Below are 15,172 nucleotides of genomic sequence, written 5' to 3'. Positions count from 1 at the left end.
TGTTTACTATAATACTTGAGTGCGGAACCTCATAAAACAATTTTCATACATACTTTCATACAACATGATTGTTGGCCCCTTGGCCTACCTCTATTGATTGGGCTCTTCAGCATTCTTGAGGGCTACCTGTTACACTCCTGAGATTTATCAGTGATGTATCAAGGTTTACTCTTTTTCTTTTGGCCATCCAGTCATGGTCCGTGCTAATCTTTAGTTTGATACAAGATATTCAAATGGGGCATGCACCCACTGAGAATATTAATGCACTACTCTACTTGCCATCATGTTCCGTTAATGATCTGTATAAAAGCCTCTTTTTAGCATCAATCAGGTGCTGTAATTCTGCAGTAAATGCCAAACTGAGATATGCTGGACCATTATGCCGTATGTTTAGGCACCATGCACATTCCACTGCTCACTACATCTCCCATCAGCATTTAGTGCCATCACGCTACTTACACATGTTCTCATGGCGCTCTACTCCAACCTCGCATAACCCCATCGCAGTCGACACCAGCATCCTCAAACGTGTCAGTGGATGGACTTCATAGGGGCATACTTCTGAGATAAGCAGCTCATACACGAATCATGCTATACTTGCGACTCGCTAAAATCACTGTCTATGTTATTGCTCTGCCTGCATTTCGGAGCTTCACTGTTTACAACTATAACAAGCAAGCTTGATCAATATTTTAACTTCTATTGACACGATTGATGGCAGCTTCACTTTAACTTCAAACCGGCAAAGTAAATTGCTCTTGGCTTTACTTTCATGCCACGTCTGCCAGGGATGTACGACATTACAACGCATGCTTTTACCACGCATGCCTTTACAACGCAGTTTTTACAACGCATGCCTTTACAACGCATAGTGCTTAGGGGTGCTGGATAGTGAATAGTTTAATTTACTATTCCAACTCCAGTCCCCGTGGATAGTAGGGAAGGTGTTGGATAGTAAATTAAATGTATTCCCTATCCTAGAGCGCCCCCCAGCGCTATGTGTTGTAATGACATGCGTTGTAATAGTTGCGTCGTAAAGGCACTGCGTGGTAAAAGATGCGTTGTAAAGGATGTTTCCCGTCTGCCAGTAAGCTTGTGTGGGTTGTATGTATGCCACAACGGTGTTTATGGTTTACATACACTTCCGTGGTAGAAACATTGTTCCATTGATTGGGCTGTTAGTGGCACTATATTAGTTAGGTTTCGGGGTCTCTAGTTGGCACAGGTAGGTACTTGTGACAAATAGGGACCCTGGCCTCTAATCAGGGTAAGGGGGATACACTCTTTAGATATCCCCTGCACACCCCCTTGGTAGCTTGGCACGAGCAGACAGGCTTATCAAAGGCAATGTGTAAAGTATTTGTACCAACACTCAAAGTAACACAGTGAAAACACCACAAATGGACTCCACACCAGTTTAGAAAAATAAACGTATTTATTCTAAACTAAACAAGACCAAAACAACAAAAATCCAACATACACAGTTCAAGAATATGATTTCAAAAGAGTTCTGAGGGTTGCGTTAAAGTAATCCACAGTTGGCGTGGCCAATCAACATGGCCGACAGGACGTGAGCTCTACCAGCTCCGTCCCGAGCACCCGCTGAATCCTGCTCTAATATCCTGCCTGGGCTGCCGAAGTCCTTGAATTCGTGGTCGGAAACCTCGCTAACCCGCCTGGTCCCTCTGGGCCGCCGGAGAGACTCGAAGGTCGGCTGAAAGCAGAGGAGGAGGCGCCGTCGGCGTGCGTGGCGTCGCTTTGACCTACGCGACGCCGCGGTCTGGGCCTAGGACGTGGAGCCGTCCGGTGCGCAACCCGCCTGGCGTGGACGCGCGATAGCCCCTGGCACGAGGGGCTCTCTGGCTGACCTCGGCGCTCTGGGGTGCATCACTGGGGCACATCTAGCGCTGGCGATTGGCTGCCCCAAACCCCCGACCTTCCTCCCTGCTTGACGGAGGAACCTGCTGTGACGGCCCAGCTGGGCGCCGATCCCGCCCGCAACTCTGGAGACCCTGTAAGGCGCTGCGGACTCCGTCAGTGTTCTGCCCTGGCCCCTGGCGGGCCTGGATTGTTGAGTGGTCGGCTTCTCCTGGACCCCTGGCCGGGTCGTGCCCCCCCACCAAGTTACACCCCCCCTGCGGGGGCTGTGGGGCGAGGCGCCTGGAGAGTGGCAGTGGTGCTTGCGCCTGATTCACGCTTGCCCGCCATCTTGGATGGCTTGCTCCCGGGTGGCACTGTAGCCGCATACGAGAGGGGAGTTCCTGCATGTAGCTTGACCGGCTAGTGAGCGCCTGCCTAGAGGAGTGCCCCTGGAGCCCTTGGGCCCGAACTGCGGATGACTGGTGGCGGTGAGGCCCCAGAGGGGTGCGTAGACGGACGATCCGGCCGGCCTTCGGTAGACGCGGGGCCCTGATCACGGCGGGGGTCTTAGCGAGGCCCAGAAGTCGAGGGCCTGCTACCATCGTTTTGCCACTGCTGTGGTGTCGCCTGACTGGCATTGGACATACCCTGTGTCCTGATTGACGTGTGTCTAGCAGCGGCCTCTCCGCTGCCTGGCCGTGGTTTGGACATCCATGTGCCCTCCTCCCCAGGCCGGCGAGCCGAGGGTGGGTACTCGGGAACGCACTGGTCACGTATAACGTCCAGCTAGTAGAATGGCGGCACGCAAGGATCGGTCCTCGAAGGGCTCTCAACCCAACACTATTGTTCAATACACCACCCCGCGTCTGCAGCCGCAGAGGATTACGCGCCAGACGGGACCCGAGGACAGAAGCGGAGACTCTGCGGAACCATCTAGAGCCGAACTCTTAAAAGCCATTCAGGGTTCTCACTCTGCCCTGGAGCGGCAAATAGAGACAGTCTCTATTGATGGGAATCTACTCCGAACTGACCTCCACAAAGTAGCAGATAAAGTATCAGATGCAGAGGGCAATATCACGCAACTGCAAGGTGAGGTGGCCTCATTGCAGAAGACAGTTGCGCAACTTACATCTACCACTCGAGCCTTGGAGAGGCGAGCTGAGGGCGCGGAGGGGAGGGCCCGTCGAAGCAACATAAGGGTCCTGGGAGTGCCGGAGAGATTGGAGGCGGGAAACTCGGAACGCTTCCTAGAAAACTGGATCCGTACCCACCTGTGCCCATCTGGGCTGTCCAGCGTCTTTGTCGTGGAACGAGCACATAGGGCCCTTGTGCCCCCTCCGCGCCCGGGCGAGGCCCCTAGAGCCCTCATTGCGAAGATCTTGAACTATAAAGACGGCGACTGTATCTTGAGAGCTGCAAGGGAGGCGGAATCCCTCATGATTGAAAACAGCCGCGTGTCAATATACCCTGACTACACTCAACAAGTGCAGGAACAGAGGAAATCCTACCTGGGAGTCAAGCAGAAACTCCGTGACATGAAACTTCAGTATATGCTGTTGTATCCAGCTAAACTCAAGGTGCTCTCTCAGGGCCGAGCGCACTTCTTCGAGACGCTGGCAGAGGTGTGGGAGTGGCTTGAGATCAGGGGTGATGACCTGCCCCCGGGTGAGCGAGGTGGCCCCCGTGAGACTTGGGGGACCAGACCACAGAGACGCCGCCGAGGGAGGGGAAGACGCCGATCTGGATCCCGTGGATCTCCTGGGAGCCGCCCTACAGTGGGGGCAGATGGTGCTATTCGGATGGAGGTATCGCCCCTGAGAGCGGAGCCGGGATCGCCCGGGGGCTCTCCCTCTGGTGAGGTCTTGGTTCCAGACACTCTACAGGTAACACCGCTGGCCACGGACTCTACGATCCCGGTGGTCCCGGAGACGGCCCTCCCTGAGCCAAGACTGGAATGACTTGTTGGCTTGATGTACATGTTCCTATGTTTGTGGAGATTTACCGCTTGTGAGACCTCATATTGACACTTTGGTAAGCTACCACAACTCCTTGCTATTACTGAGAACTTGGGATATATAGACTGTGATGGTAGACTTGAGCCCTTTTGGCATATGTGGCGGTGGGGGAGAACGGGGCCAACTTTTGCCTTGAATAACTACTTGCCTGACATGCAAATGGAGATGGATGGGCATGCCCAGGGTCTATCTTAGGGTCCTTGGACTCTTCGGGGAGCTGGGAGGGAGGGTGGGTGGGGTTGATTTGAAGTGTGTGTGTGTGTGTTGCATGGATTGTATGGGGTGGCTGTGTACGTCCTGGCACTGGCAGGGGAAGGGCGGGGTGGCGTTTTTCTTTGTTGCTATCCTTTCGCTCGTGGGTGGGGAATCTGTTTTTGCGACTGTTTCGGGTGTTGGGGTTGCTTTAGGGTGGGTTGGGGTTTGTGCTGAAGTTGTTGTTGGCATCATGTATATGTTGAATCCGATTTGTGGAGGGTTCCCTCGTGGAGCTCCTCCTTTAACTCTGACTACTGTGGGGTCCGGATGGGGGCGGGTCATGTTGTACTTCTACTGTGGCCCGTGTGGGCGTGATAGTTGGACATGGGATTTAAATTTTTAACGTGGAATGTGCGTGGATTGGGTACTTGCACTAAGAGACACAGAGTCCTCACTTTTCTTAAACGGCATGGGATTTCAGTTGCTTGTCTACAGGAGACCCATTTAGACGACGACGGAGCGCAGCGCCTGTCTAGGAAGTGGAGGGGCCAGATCTTCCACTCCTCCTTCTCTACATATGCTAGGGGGGTCCTCATTTGGGTGGCACCGGGGATTCCTTGCGCTGTGCAGTATGTTGACGCGGATGTGGAGGGTAGATACCTATTGGTGAGACTTAGGTTGGATGATAAGGAACTCCTGCTGCTTAACACCTATGCCCCCAACATCGATGATCCGGCATTTTTCTCTCGGATCGAAGATCTTGTGGCCCCTAGTTTGGATGCTCCCCTCCTTTGGTTTGGGGACTTCAATTGCATATTGCACCCTGAGTTGGACCGCCATCCGCCCCGGTCGGGCACTAAGCCCCGTATGACGGCGCGTTTGCGGGACGTGATGCACAATCTTGGGGCGCTGGATGTGTGGCGGGCTTGTCATCCCACTCAGAAGCTCTACACATGCTACACCCCGACACACGGCACCCATAGCAGATTGGACCGCGTGCTTGCAGCTAACCTCGCTCCGTCTCTCACCTTGTCGGTTACCCATCAGGCCCGGTATTTATCGGACCATGCTCCTGTGACGTGCGTGGCGCAGTGGCCTGATCGAGTTACACGCCCCCGCACGTGGAGAATGCCCGCTGACCTCCTCCAGGATCAGGTGGGCAAGGACCATGTGGCGACATCACTGTCGGACTATGTGGATCTGAACTGGGGGGGTGACGAACTGCCTTATTCTGCTAAGTGGGATGCACTGAAGGCGGTTGTGCGCGGAGCATGTATGGGCCTCACTTATGGGGTCAGGAAACAATTACTGTCCGAGTTGCAAGATGCAGAGGCTGAACTTAGGCGCACCCAGTCCCGCTCTGATCCGGAGGTGTTAGATATACAGGCGGAGGAGGACGCCATGGTGTCTATCCACAACATCCTTTCCCGGCTTGACAAATTTACTCTGGGCCAGTACCGGCAACGTCTCAACCACGAGGGCGATAAATCTGGCCGCCTGCTGGCTTGGATACTTCGCCGTGAGTTTGCACCGGAAAGGATAGTTGCCTTGCGCGACCCGTCTGGTGTTATGGTCCACGCTGAATCTGATATCCTCGAGGTCCTCCGCAACCATCTCCAGACGGTGTATGAGGTAGACCCGTTGGTTGCGGAAGATACCTCTCACTCGTATCTTGAGGACCTGGACCTCCAGGCCTTGCCGGAAGCGGCGGCAAAAGAACTAGACGCGAAACTGACACTGGGTGAGGTTACAGCGGCGATAGCCGCCCTCCCCCGTGCCAAGGCCCCTGGCGGGGACGGTTACCCGGCAGAGTTCTACCATTCCTTCGGACACGTCCTGGCTCCCCTTTTGTTGCAGGTCTATGGTGAGGCCCTGCAAAGGGGCGCCCTTCCGCCCACCATGAATCAGGGAGAGGTGTGCATGATTTTGAAGCCGGGCGGTGATAGTGCTGACCCCGCGGCGTACCGCCCTATTACCTTGATTAATACAGACGCGAAAATCCTCACCAAGTTATTGGCCAACCGCCTTGCTCCACATATGACCCGACTGATACACTCCGACCAGTGCGGATTTATCCCGGGTCGTAATACGGCGATGAATCTGCGCTGCCTGAACCATATCCTGCACGAGGTAAGGGGACGGGAGGGCCCTCATGTATTGGTGTCGATCGATTTAGCTAAAGCTTTTGACACAGTGCACTGGGGATATTTGATGCGGGTGCTCCAGCGGACCGGGTTTGGCCCTGAATTTCGTGCCTGGATCCGGGTGCTCTACAGCGCGCCCTGGGCCAGGGTGCGGTTGGGATCGGCCCGTTCGGGGGAATGGCTGCTGGGGAGGGGTACCCGGCAGGGCTGTCCCCTCTCCCGCTCCTCTTCGCACTTGCGATTGAGCCCCTTGCTGTCTCTGCCCGCGCTGAATTACAGCGTTGGGGGATAGCCGTGGGTGACACTTCTAATGTGATATCTCTATACGCAGATGATGCACTCTTTTATCTTACCTCCCCCTCTGAAGCCCTCCCCGACTTGATGCGGATCCTGGACCGCTTTGGGGTGGCCTCTGGGTTGCGAATTAATCTAAAAAAATCCCTGGTCTTCCCGCTGACGGGCTGCGTCCCAGACCCGGGCGTGGATAGGCCTTACCTGGGCTTCCTTTGTGAGCAAGAGGCATTCCGCTATCTTGGTATACAGGTGGCCACATCCGATGAGGCCCTGCTAATTCATAACGTTGACAAGGTGCTCATAGCCCTCCGTAAATCTGTCACCTTCTGGAACACGCTTCCTCTCTCTCTCATGGGACGGCTGGCGGTTGCCAAGATGGTGATGCTTCCTAGGATCCTATATGTCTTACAGAACACCCTTTGTCCTTTGCCCCCCCCGAGTGTTTCGCACTTTGGACTCGCTCCTCACCTCCCTGCTCTGGGCGGGTGGGCGCAGCAGAGTGGCTTTACGCACAGTAGTGCGCTGCTGGGAGGAGGGAGGCCTTGAGGCCCCGAGATTCTAACTATATTACTTTGCGGCGCAACTCCTACCAGCGGCGAGGTGGTTTGCAGAGGAGAGCAACTGGGAGTTGCAATTGTGGGCTGGTACGGTCACCGAAAGGGTCCTACGTGAGGCCTTGATGCAGGGCCGCGGTGCTGATGACACTCTACCGTATGTGGTGCGCCACACGGCCGGCGTCTGGCAGCGGTTTGTTGAAAGAGTGTTGAGGCGAGCGCCGTTTCATAGAGACCTTCCGATATGGATCTTGGCCCCAGTACTCCGGTTGGAGGAGACTATGTCCTACCGGGGGTGGCGCTCTGGTGGATGTGAGACGCTGGCAGATCTCTACCCAGACGACTCCTTCCTATCCTTTGAGCGAGCCAGGGAGTCATTTGAATTGGGAAGGGGGCAATACCTCCACTATCGGAGCCTTCAAGACGTTGCCAAGGCAACATGGCCCCAGTATCCGCAGGCCCCTCCGCTCACGCATACTCTTGACATCATATTGTCCTGTGGGCGAGGCAGACGTTTGATTTCCCTTCTCTACTCGGCCATGCGCCGAGACTCGACCCCCCCGTCGGTGCCGGCTTGGGCGGCTTGGGAGACAGACCTGGGGGTGGCACTAGAGCCGAACCAGCGGAAGCGGATCGGGCTCTTGACCCACAAGGTCTCCTGTAATGCGCGTTTTAAACTCATACATTTTAACTTTACCCACCGTACCTATATGAACCCAGTCTCCTTGCATCGCATCTCGGCGGATAGACGTCACAATTGCCCGCAGTGTGGCGCGCAGAGAGCGGGCTTTCTGCATCTGGCATGGGTCTGCCCTCCAGTTCAGGAATTTTGGAGGGAGGTAGTGCCCCGCATTGCTCGGGCCGCGCATATCAAGATCCTTTTGGACCCGCTCCATTGTCTCCTGGCGCTGGTACCCAAGCCCAGGAAGAAGAAGCTGTCTTATAAATTCTTGCAACTCTTGTTGGTCCTGGCAAGGAGGCGCGTGGCCATCACTTGGATGGGGCAGAGGGCACCCGACCTTTCCCTTTGGCTGAGAGATGCGAGAGAGTGGGCCCTGGCTGAGGAGACGCACATGCAGCGCACTCGCAGGGATGAGAAACTGCAGGATGATCTGCTTGCCTGGAGGTTATTGTGCATGGAAGGGCTAGCAGAGGATTAGTCGGATGCCACCAGCGCTGAATTGTTTACTCCCACTGATCAAGAGTCTGAATGTGCTGAGGAGGGTGCCGGAATGGGGAGTCTGGATTTGGTGTAGGAGCCCATTGTACCCACGCCGGGTTTCCTTAAATTCTCTGTTTGTATATTAGCTGCGATCCCCATAGGTCCAGATTGCTTTATAATGTCCGTGCCTTCGCTGGGCCCCACATTTATGTCTCACATCCTTGACATTGTACTGTTGATGCCTTTTTGTTGTTCTTTTGTTTGTTTTTTGGGGGTTTCTGATTGTCGTTGTAATGCTATACGCGATAAGCATATACAATGAGAAAATTAGCGAATGTACTGATAATTTGGGATCCTTAAGGCGCAAATGCATCTTTCTTATCCTCACTACATGCTTGTTTCTACGCCGCCCAGCCTCCGGGATGTGGGCCCTATTTGGCTGTGTGATTTCCTGGTGACAGCATGTTGTTATTTTGTTCGCATACGCGATCTGGATATCATTGTACTTTGTACCTACTTTATATTTTCGCAATAAAAAGCATATTTAAAAAAAAAAAGTAATCCACAGTTGCGTCATGTTTAGCCAAAAGTACATTTAGATGCAACAAAAGTTCCAAGTGAAAGCTGCAGTGTTGAAAAACAAGCGATGCATCACTCCTGAGACCCTGGGGAGGCAATGCGACAACCGCGCTGGTCGCAGCGGGTGTGTTGCTGTGACTCCGGTCTGTATGGGGAGGGATACGATATCTTGTATGGATTCCGGTACGCAGGTTTCGTAGGAAGCGTCTCGCAAAGGTACGATGCAATGATCATTGGGATGGCGACGATCTCAGGTGCGGTGGCGATGCGATGCGCAGCATTGATCTTCTCCTCTTGCGGCCCCTTGGTGCGATGACTCTGCGACGACACTCGCAGCGACGCGATGCGGTCCACAAGCAAGCGGCCCGACGATCTCACCCAGCGACAACAGACTCTGCGACGATACTTGCAGCGAAGGTAATCTTCCCGCACCAGAGGGATGCGTTCCGCAAGCGAAGAATGCGTCGGTTCTTGCAGTGATCTTCGCGGTGGCAGGAATTTCCTCGCACTGTCCGGGATGCGCTCCGCAAGCAAGCAATGTGTGAAACTTTGCAGATTGTCTTTAGTTTCTTCTTGTCCAGCTTCCAAACAACAGGTACAACTTCCAGAGGCACTATAACTGGCCCAAGCACTCTAGGAAGGACAGAACTCTCTCGGTAGCGTTCAGGTGGGAAGCTAGGGGTGAAGTCCTTTTGCTCCTGGGACTTCTTAACAGGGAGCCAGCTCTACTCAGGCCCTTGGAGATCTCTTCAAGCAAGGGGACACAGCACAAAGCAAAGTCCTTTCCCTCCCCTTGACAGCAAAGCAACTGCAGGTCAGCCCACAAACACACAGCAGGGCAGTCCTTCCTCTTCAGTCTTCCAGCTTTCTACGTGGCAGAGGTTCCTTCTTGATTCCATTCTGTGGCTATCGGGGTGAGGGGGTTTCCTCTCTTCCTGGTTGTCCCGTGGTGCCGCTGAGAGATGCCATTTTGTAGGTTGGCGTCTAGCTCTCTGGCACTTGGGCGTATTTTAATGCGCGCTGAATGGACGCACAGCGGACGCGCCTCTGGCGTGCCGAAGGCGCGGCTAAGGCAAGCCCGTCTGCGCCTGTTAGTGCCCTGGAAGCGTCAAGCGCCAGTCATGCTGCCCGAAAATCTTTGGGAGCTGAGTGTTCGAGGGTTGTTTACTGGCTCAGTGGGCAAAGGATTCCCATATTAAGGCAGCTTTGATCAATGCCCGGTCTCTCAGGAAACATCATGCTGATGTATTTGATCTTTTGGAGGATATGTTGTTCCTTACGGATACGTGGCTTGACCCCTTTTCTGACCCCATTGTCTCCTTTGCCATCCCTGCAGGCTATAAGAACACAAGAGCCGACCGCCAGGGGGGGAGAGGTGGCGGTGTGGCCATTATATATAAAAATATATGGGAACTTCGCTTGGGGGACACCTCCGTTTGGGAAGGCTGTGAGGTGCTTGATTTTAGCATTTGTTTCTCAGCCCACTTTACCCTGGGAGCCTCTTTGATCTATAGGCCCTCTGGTCCATTTCTCCTGAACTACGCGACGCTATCATCTCTAGGGCGGTAAGGTTCTCACACTATATGATTCTGGAGACTTCAATATCCATTTGGACCGACCTGATACCAAGTAGGTGACTGACCTGCTGGACATATTACATATGGCCCAACTCAGCCAGCATGTCCGCCTTCCTACTCACCGGGCTGGCCATATATTGGACCCAATTAGGTCCAATTTCCCTATCCCTATAAGGGATCCTTACCCGGTGGCCTGGTCTGACCATTTTGTATCTTATTTTTCTTGGACAGTATCGAGCGCAGCAATACAGGTGCGCTCCTATCAGAAGCCAGCTTCGGGAAAATTGACCCTCTGGAATTCAAACAGGCTTTGGAGCACTCTAGGCCTGTCCTGTCGGATGTATGACATTACAACGCATGCTTTTACATCGCATGCTTTTACAACGCGTTTTTTACAATGCATACCATTACAACGCATAGTGCTTTTAGGCACTGGATAGTGAATAGTTTCATTTACTATTCCAACTCCAGTCCCCGTGGATAGTAGGGAAGGTGTTGGATAGTACATTAAACACATTCCCTATCCTAGAGCGCCCCCCAGCGCAATGCGTTGTAATGGTTTGCGTTGTAAAAGTTGCATCGTAAAGGCACTGCGTGGTAAAAGTTGCGTTGTAAAGGTTGTTTACCTGTCCTGTTAGGTGAATTGGAGGAGTGTATGTCGGGGTTCACTGGCTGGGTGGCAAGGGCGGTGATTCTGTAGCCTCTCTTCGGCCCGTCAGACCAGCTAGAGATGTGCCCTCTAAACCTTGGTTCAATTCGACTCTTAAAGCTGCTAAGCATGACTGCAAGGTTTTGGAGGGAGCATGGCGCAGGGGTGGCTACTGCCCCATAGCCAAGAGGAAGCTCAGAGCAATGCAAAAATCTTACTATGAGGCCATTGCCGTAGCTAAAGGCCAATTCTTTACAGTTCGTATTGATTCTGCCAGGAACAATGCCAAAGAAATCTTTGCTACAGTGCAGAATTTTACGTCACCACAGGCTCAACCGAGTGTGATTCCATCTTCTCTCGCCTGGTGTTATACGCTCTCACGCTGTTTCAGAGACAAAATTTAGGCCATCCAGGCTACATTCCCTTTTGGTAATGGCTCCCGTGCAGGGCCTTTGGCGGTGCAATCTACCTGTTCTCTGTCAGCATTTATAGCAGTTGACCCCCTGGAATCTCTTAAAATCCTCAGGGGGCTCAAGTTCAGCTCTCCTTCAGACTCTTGCCCGGCCAGGCTTTTGGCAGCGGTGGTGGAGAGTGTGCATAAAGAGGTGAACTACATTGTTAATCTGTCTCTTCAGACAGCGGCGGTTCCCCAGGGGTGGAAGTAGGCAAAGATCTTGCCTCTTCTTAAAAAATCTTCTCTGGATCCCCTTAATCCAGGGAATTACCGGCCCATCTCCCTCCTCCAGGCTATTGCCAAGGTCTGTGAGAGGGTGGTCAATAAACAATCTACAGAATATGTGGAGTCTGAGGCACTTCTGCACCCAGCTCAATCAGAGTTCCGGGCCTCCCACAGCACTGAGACTGTTTTAGTAGAGGTGGTAGAGGCTATCTGGGATGTCTCGATGCCGGAGTGAGGGCAGCATTAATTTTGCTGGACCTCTCAGTGACGTTTAATATGGGTTCTCATGCCCTTCTCTTGGCCCGACTTGCAGAGATTGGTGTATCGGGAGCAGTTTGGGGTTGGCTTAGGTCTTTCCTGGAGGAGCCGGTCGAGCAGATTTGGCTCCCTCCTTTCTCCTCCTCCCCTCAGCTGGTTACCACTGGTGTCCTGCAGGGCTCTTCCCTTAGCCCGCTCCTCTTTAACATTTATGTTACGCCATTGATATATTTGGCAGAGGAACTCGGGGCTAAGGTCATGGCCTATGCGGACGATACGCAGTTGCTGTTTACCTGGGACAAAACATCTTATTCCGTCTCAGCGGCGCAACAGTGCTTAGTTTCAATCTTTAAATGGCTGGCCAATGCACAACTCAAGTGCAACAAACAAAAATCAGAGATTTTACTGACACCAACAGCCTACCTAACCAGGCAAGGGTGTCCCATAATATATTCTAATCGTTGCCCAATCACTCCAGAATAAAAACCTTGAGTGAGTAGCATTGGTCAACTTTTAATCACACTTATTTTAAGTCTAATCGCACATATAAAAACTACAAAACCAGCTCCACTGTAGTCAGGTGTCGCAGCACACCCAGATGGCACTCGGCTGTCTGGGTGGGACCCCGATGATGAAGCATGTCACCAACTAGGTTGGTGAGTGAGGGGTCTTCTAAGGACAAAGGTTGTCCCAAATTTGGGGTATAATCTATGCACCTTATAGAACAGAGGTTGTAACGAACCTCAAGGGGACACTCCTCTTTTTGTTGTCTTATACTTAGTTCGGGGACCAGGAGTTCCTTCCCCACCTACATGGTGATATACCCTTTCTCTCTCCTTTGTTGATTTATAAGATATGCAGGTAACCAGTGTACACAGCATTCCCCATTATAGCCTATGGGCAAGATACCCTTACAACAGTGAAAAACGAAAATGGCTGTAATTCACTACCAGAGCATGTCACCTGCACTAGCACATGCTCTACCTTTCACATACACTGCACCCTGTCCGGGGGTACCTTGGGCCTTCCATAGGGGTGTGCAATGTGTACAGAAAGGGAAGGGTTAGGCCTGGTCAGTGGGGACACTGGCCAGGTGGACATGGCAGTCCACAGACTGCACACAGGCACTGCCGTGGCAGGCCTGAAACACAATTTTAGAGCTACTCATGTGGGTGGCACAATCAGTGCTGCAGGCCCACTAGTAGCATTTGAATCACCAGCCCTGGCACACTGAGTGCACTTTACTAGGGACTTCTTGGTAATACAAAAATGCCAATCATGGATAACCAATTACAATAATAATTTACTCAGGGAGCACTTGCGCTTTGACACTTATCAACAGTGGCAAAGTGCATCTAAACCAGCAAAAACGAAATCCAGCACAGCATCAAAAATACAGGAAGTAGAGGAAAAAAGTCAGAGGAAACCACGCCAAAGATGCCAGGTCTAGCAATATTGTTAGGTGTTTCTAAAACTATTGCAGTAACCCATTTGTCTTTATATCTCCTTACAGGTCGTTAGCTAGTGGATCCGCTGTTGAAACATTGGGGATCACTAATTTTGGTTCTGTATTTTTTATTTTATATGCAAGTTGTTCGAGCAGAAGTGAATCTTTCTAAGGTCCTGATGAATGCTGATATAACGCTAATGAGGGGATTTGGGCAGAAACAAGTTGACCAATGACACACGTAAGCAGGGTCAGTTGACTGCTGCTGTGTCTCTTCACTCTTTAGAATCCTGACACAGGCATGCAAGAATAAAGTTGCACGCCTGCTCTGAAGTCAGTTTAATCACTATCACCACATTTTTGTTTATGTTTTGCATTCTCTGCTAGGGTCACCACCCTGTATGTCTTCATAGTGTTTTATACCATATACATCCAAAGAGCTTCTCCTGATTAGAAAAGGAGTTGTAGCCCACACCGTGATCTGCTGTCACAGTGTGAATAGAATCCCAATGATGAAGCATGCCACCTCTGGTCGGTGAGAGATTTCATCCTACAAAAGGAATCTTATTTGCCCTGTTAGGTTTCTAATTTTTCTTTAGAACTGGGTGTTTCTTCTGTGTGAAATTTATATTAACTGGGAGTGAACACCCGCTGGTCTCTAAATTTCCCCTGGCCCTCCTTTTGTGTTTACATTATGATTATTAGTCATTCAGCACAGAGACGTTTGTTGAGGGGAGGGAAATCCTAGTATTCACTTACTCCTGTATATTGGTCACACCTTATATACTCAATCTAATTGTCTTTTTGTGCTTTCTGTATTCAGAATTTCAATGATTTTTCAAGCCTGTAGATGAGCCATGTTGCCGTCTACCTAACTTAACAGCAATAAACTTTTGGATTTTTCACGCAACTCTAGGTGAGTTTTGCATGGCCATGAGCACAATAATTTTAGACAACACACCAGTTTTGGCCTTTTTGATTATTCCAATATAACACGGGTTGCCCCACCCCAACGTCCTGATGAAGACCCATCCAGATGGTTTCCAGTAAACTCGTTATCTTGGGTCAAAACATCGATGCTCTAAATATTTGCCTGTACTAAGACATAATCTAAGACAACTTTCCGGTTGCCCAGGATATATGGAAATTCAGAAATGTATCATACTTGACAGGCAACATGAAGATGTCTGAAGCACTGCAATGTTTTTATTTTCTATTTAAGTTTTACAGTCACTACACTCGCACATGTAGCATTGCACAAGCACTTTTTCCACTTTTGCAGGACTGTAGCAACCTACAGTACAGTGTACATAGATACACTCATATATTTAAGCCATAATATATGCATTTGATATAATTCTGTCGTTGGTTGTTTTTTTCTTTTACATTTCTTTTCCTTTTCTTAAAAGAAATGTCTCTGTTGTTCAAAGCATTATTTGTGTTCTATTGTTCTACTCAACGGGAACCTTTGTTTATTGTACTAAATGCTGCCAGGTCCTGAGGTTGACTGGGCTACCCCTTTGCATTGCCATACACTATATTTTGTGCCTTATTTATCATGCAGTTGCACTGCACTTGCGCAACAAAAACGGATTGCAAGCATGACACAACTACTAAGTGCAATGTGTCAAGCCACGCAAGGTGACCTTGTGTGGTCTGGAGTGGCTCGAGTAAAGCAATGCAGCATAAATCATTGCATGTATTATTCTGTCCCAGGGAGATGTTCTAGGGGTGGTGCACAGGTGTTCCCACATAACAC

General features: G+C 51.3%; 1 protein-coding gene across 1 annotated transcript in view; it reads right to left on the bottom strand.

Annotated features, from left to right (window-relative positions):
* Nucleotides 1-15,172, bottom strand: part of LOC144770057 (ATP-binding cassette sub-family A member 10-like) — a 1,719,125-nt gene that overhangs the window by 906,022 nt on the left and 797,931 nt on the right. The gene's annotated exons all lie outside the window — the stretch shown is intronic.

This window comes from Lissotriton helveticus, chromosome 7 (assembly GCF_964261635.1).
Source record: "Lissotriton helveticus chromosome 7, aLisHel1.1, whole genome shotgun sequence".
Classification (NCBI taxonomy): Eukaryota; Metazoa; Chordata; class Amphibia; order Caudata; family Salamandridae; genus Lissotriton; species Lissotriton helveticus.
The sequence above is the reverse complement of the archived record's forward strand: the minus strand, read 5'-3'. Positions and strand labels throughout refer to the sequence as shown.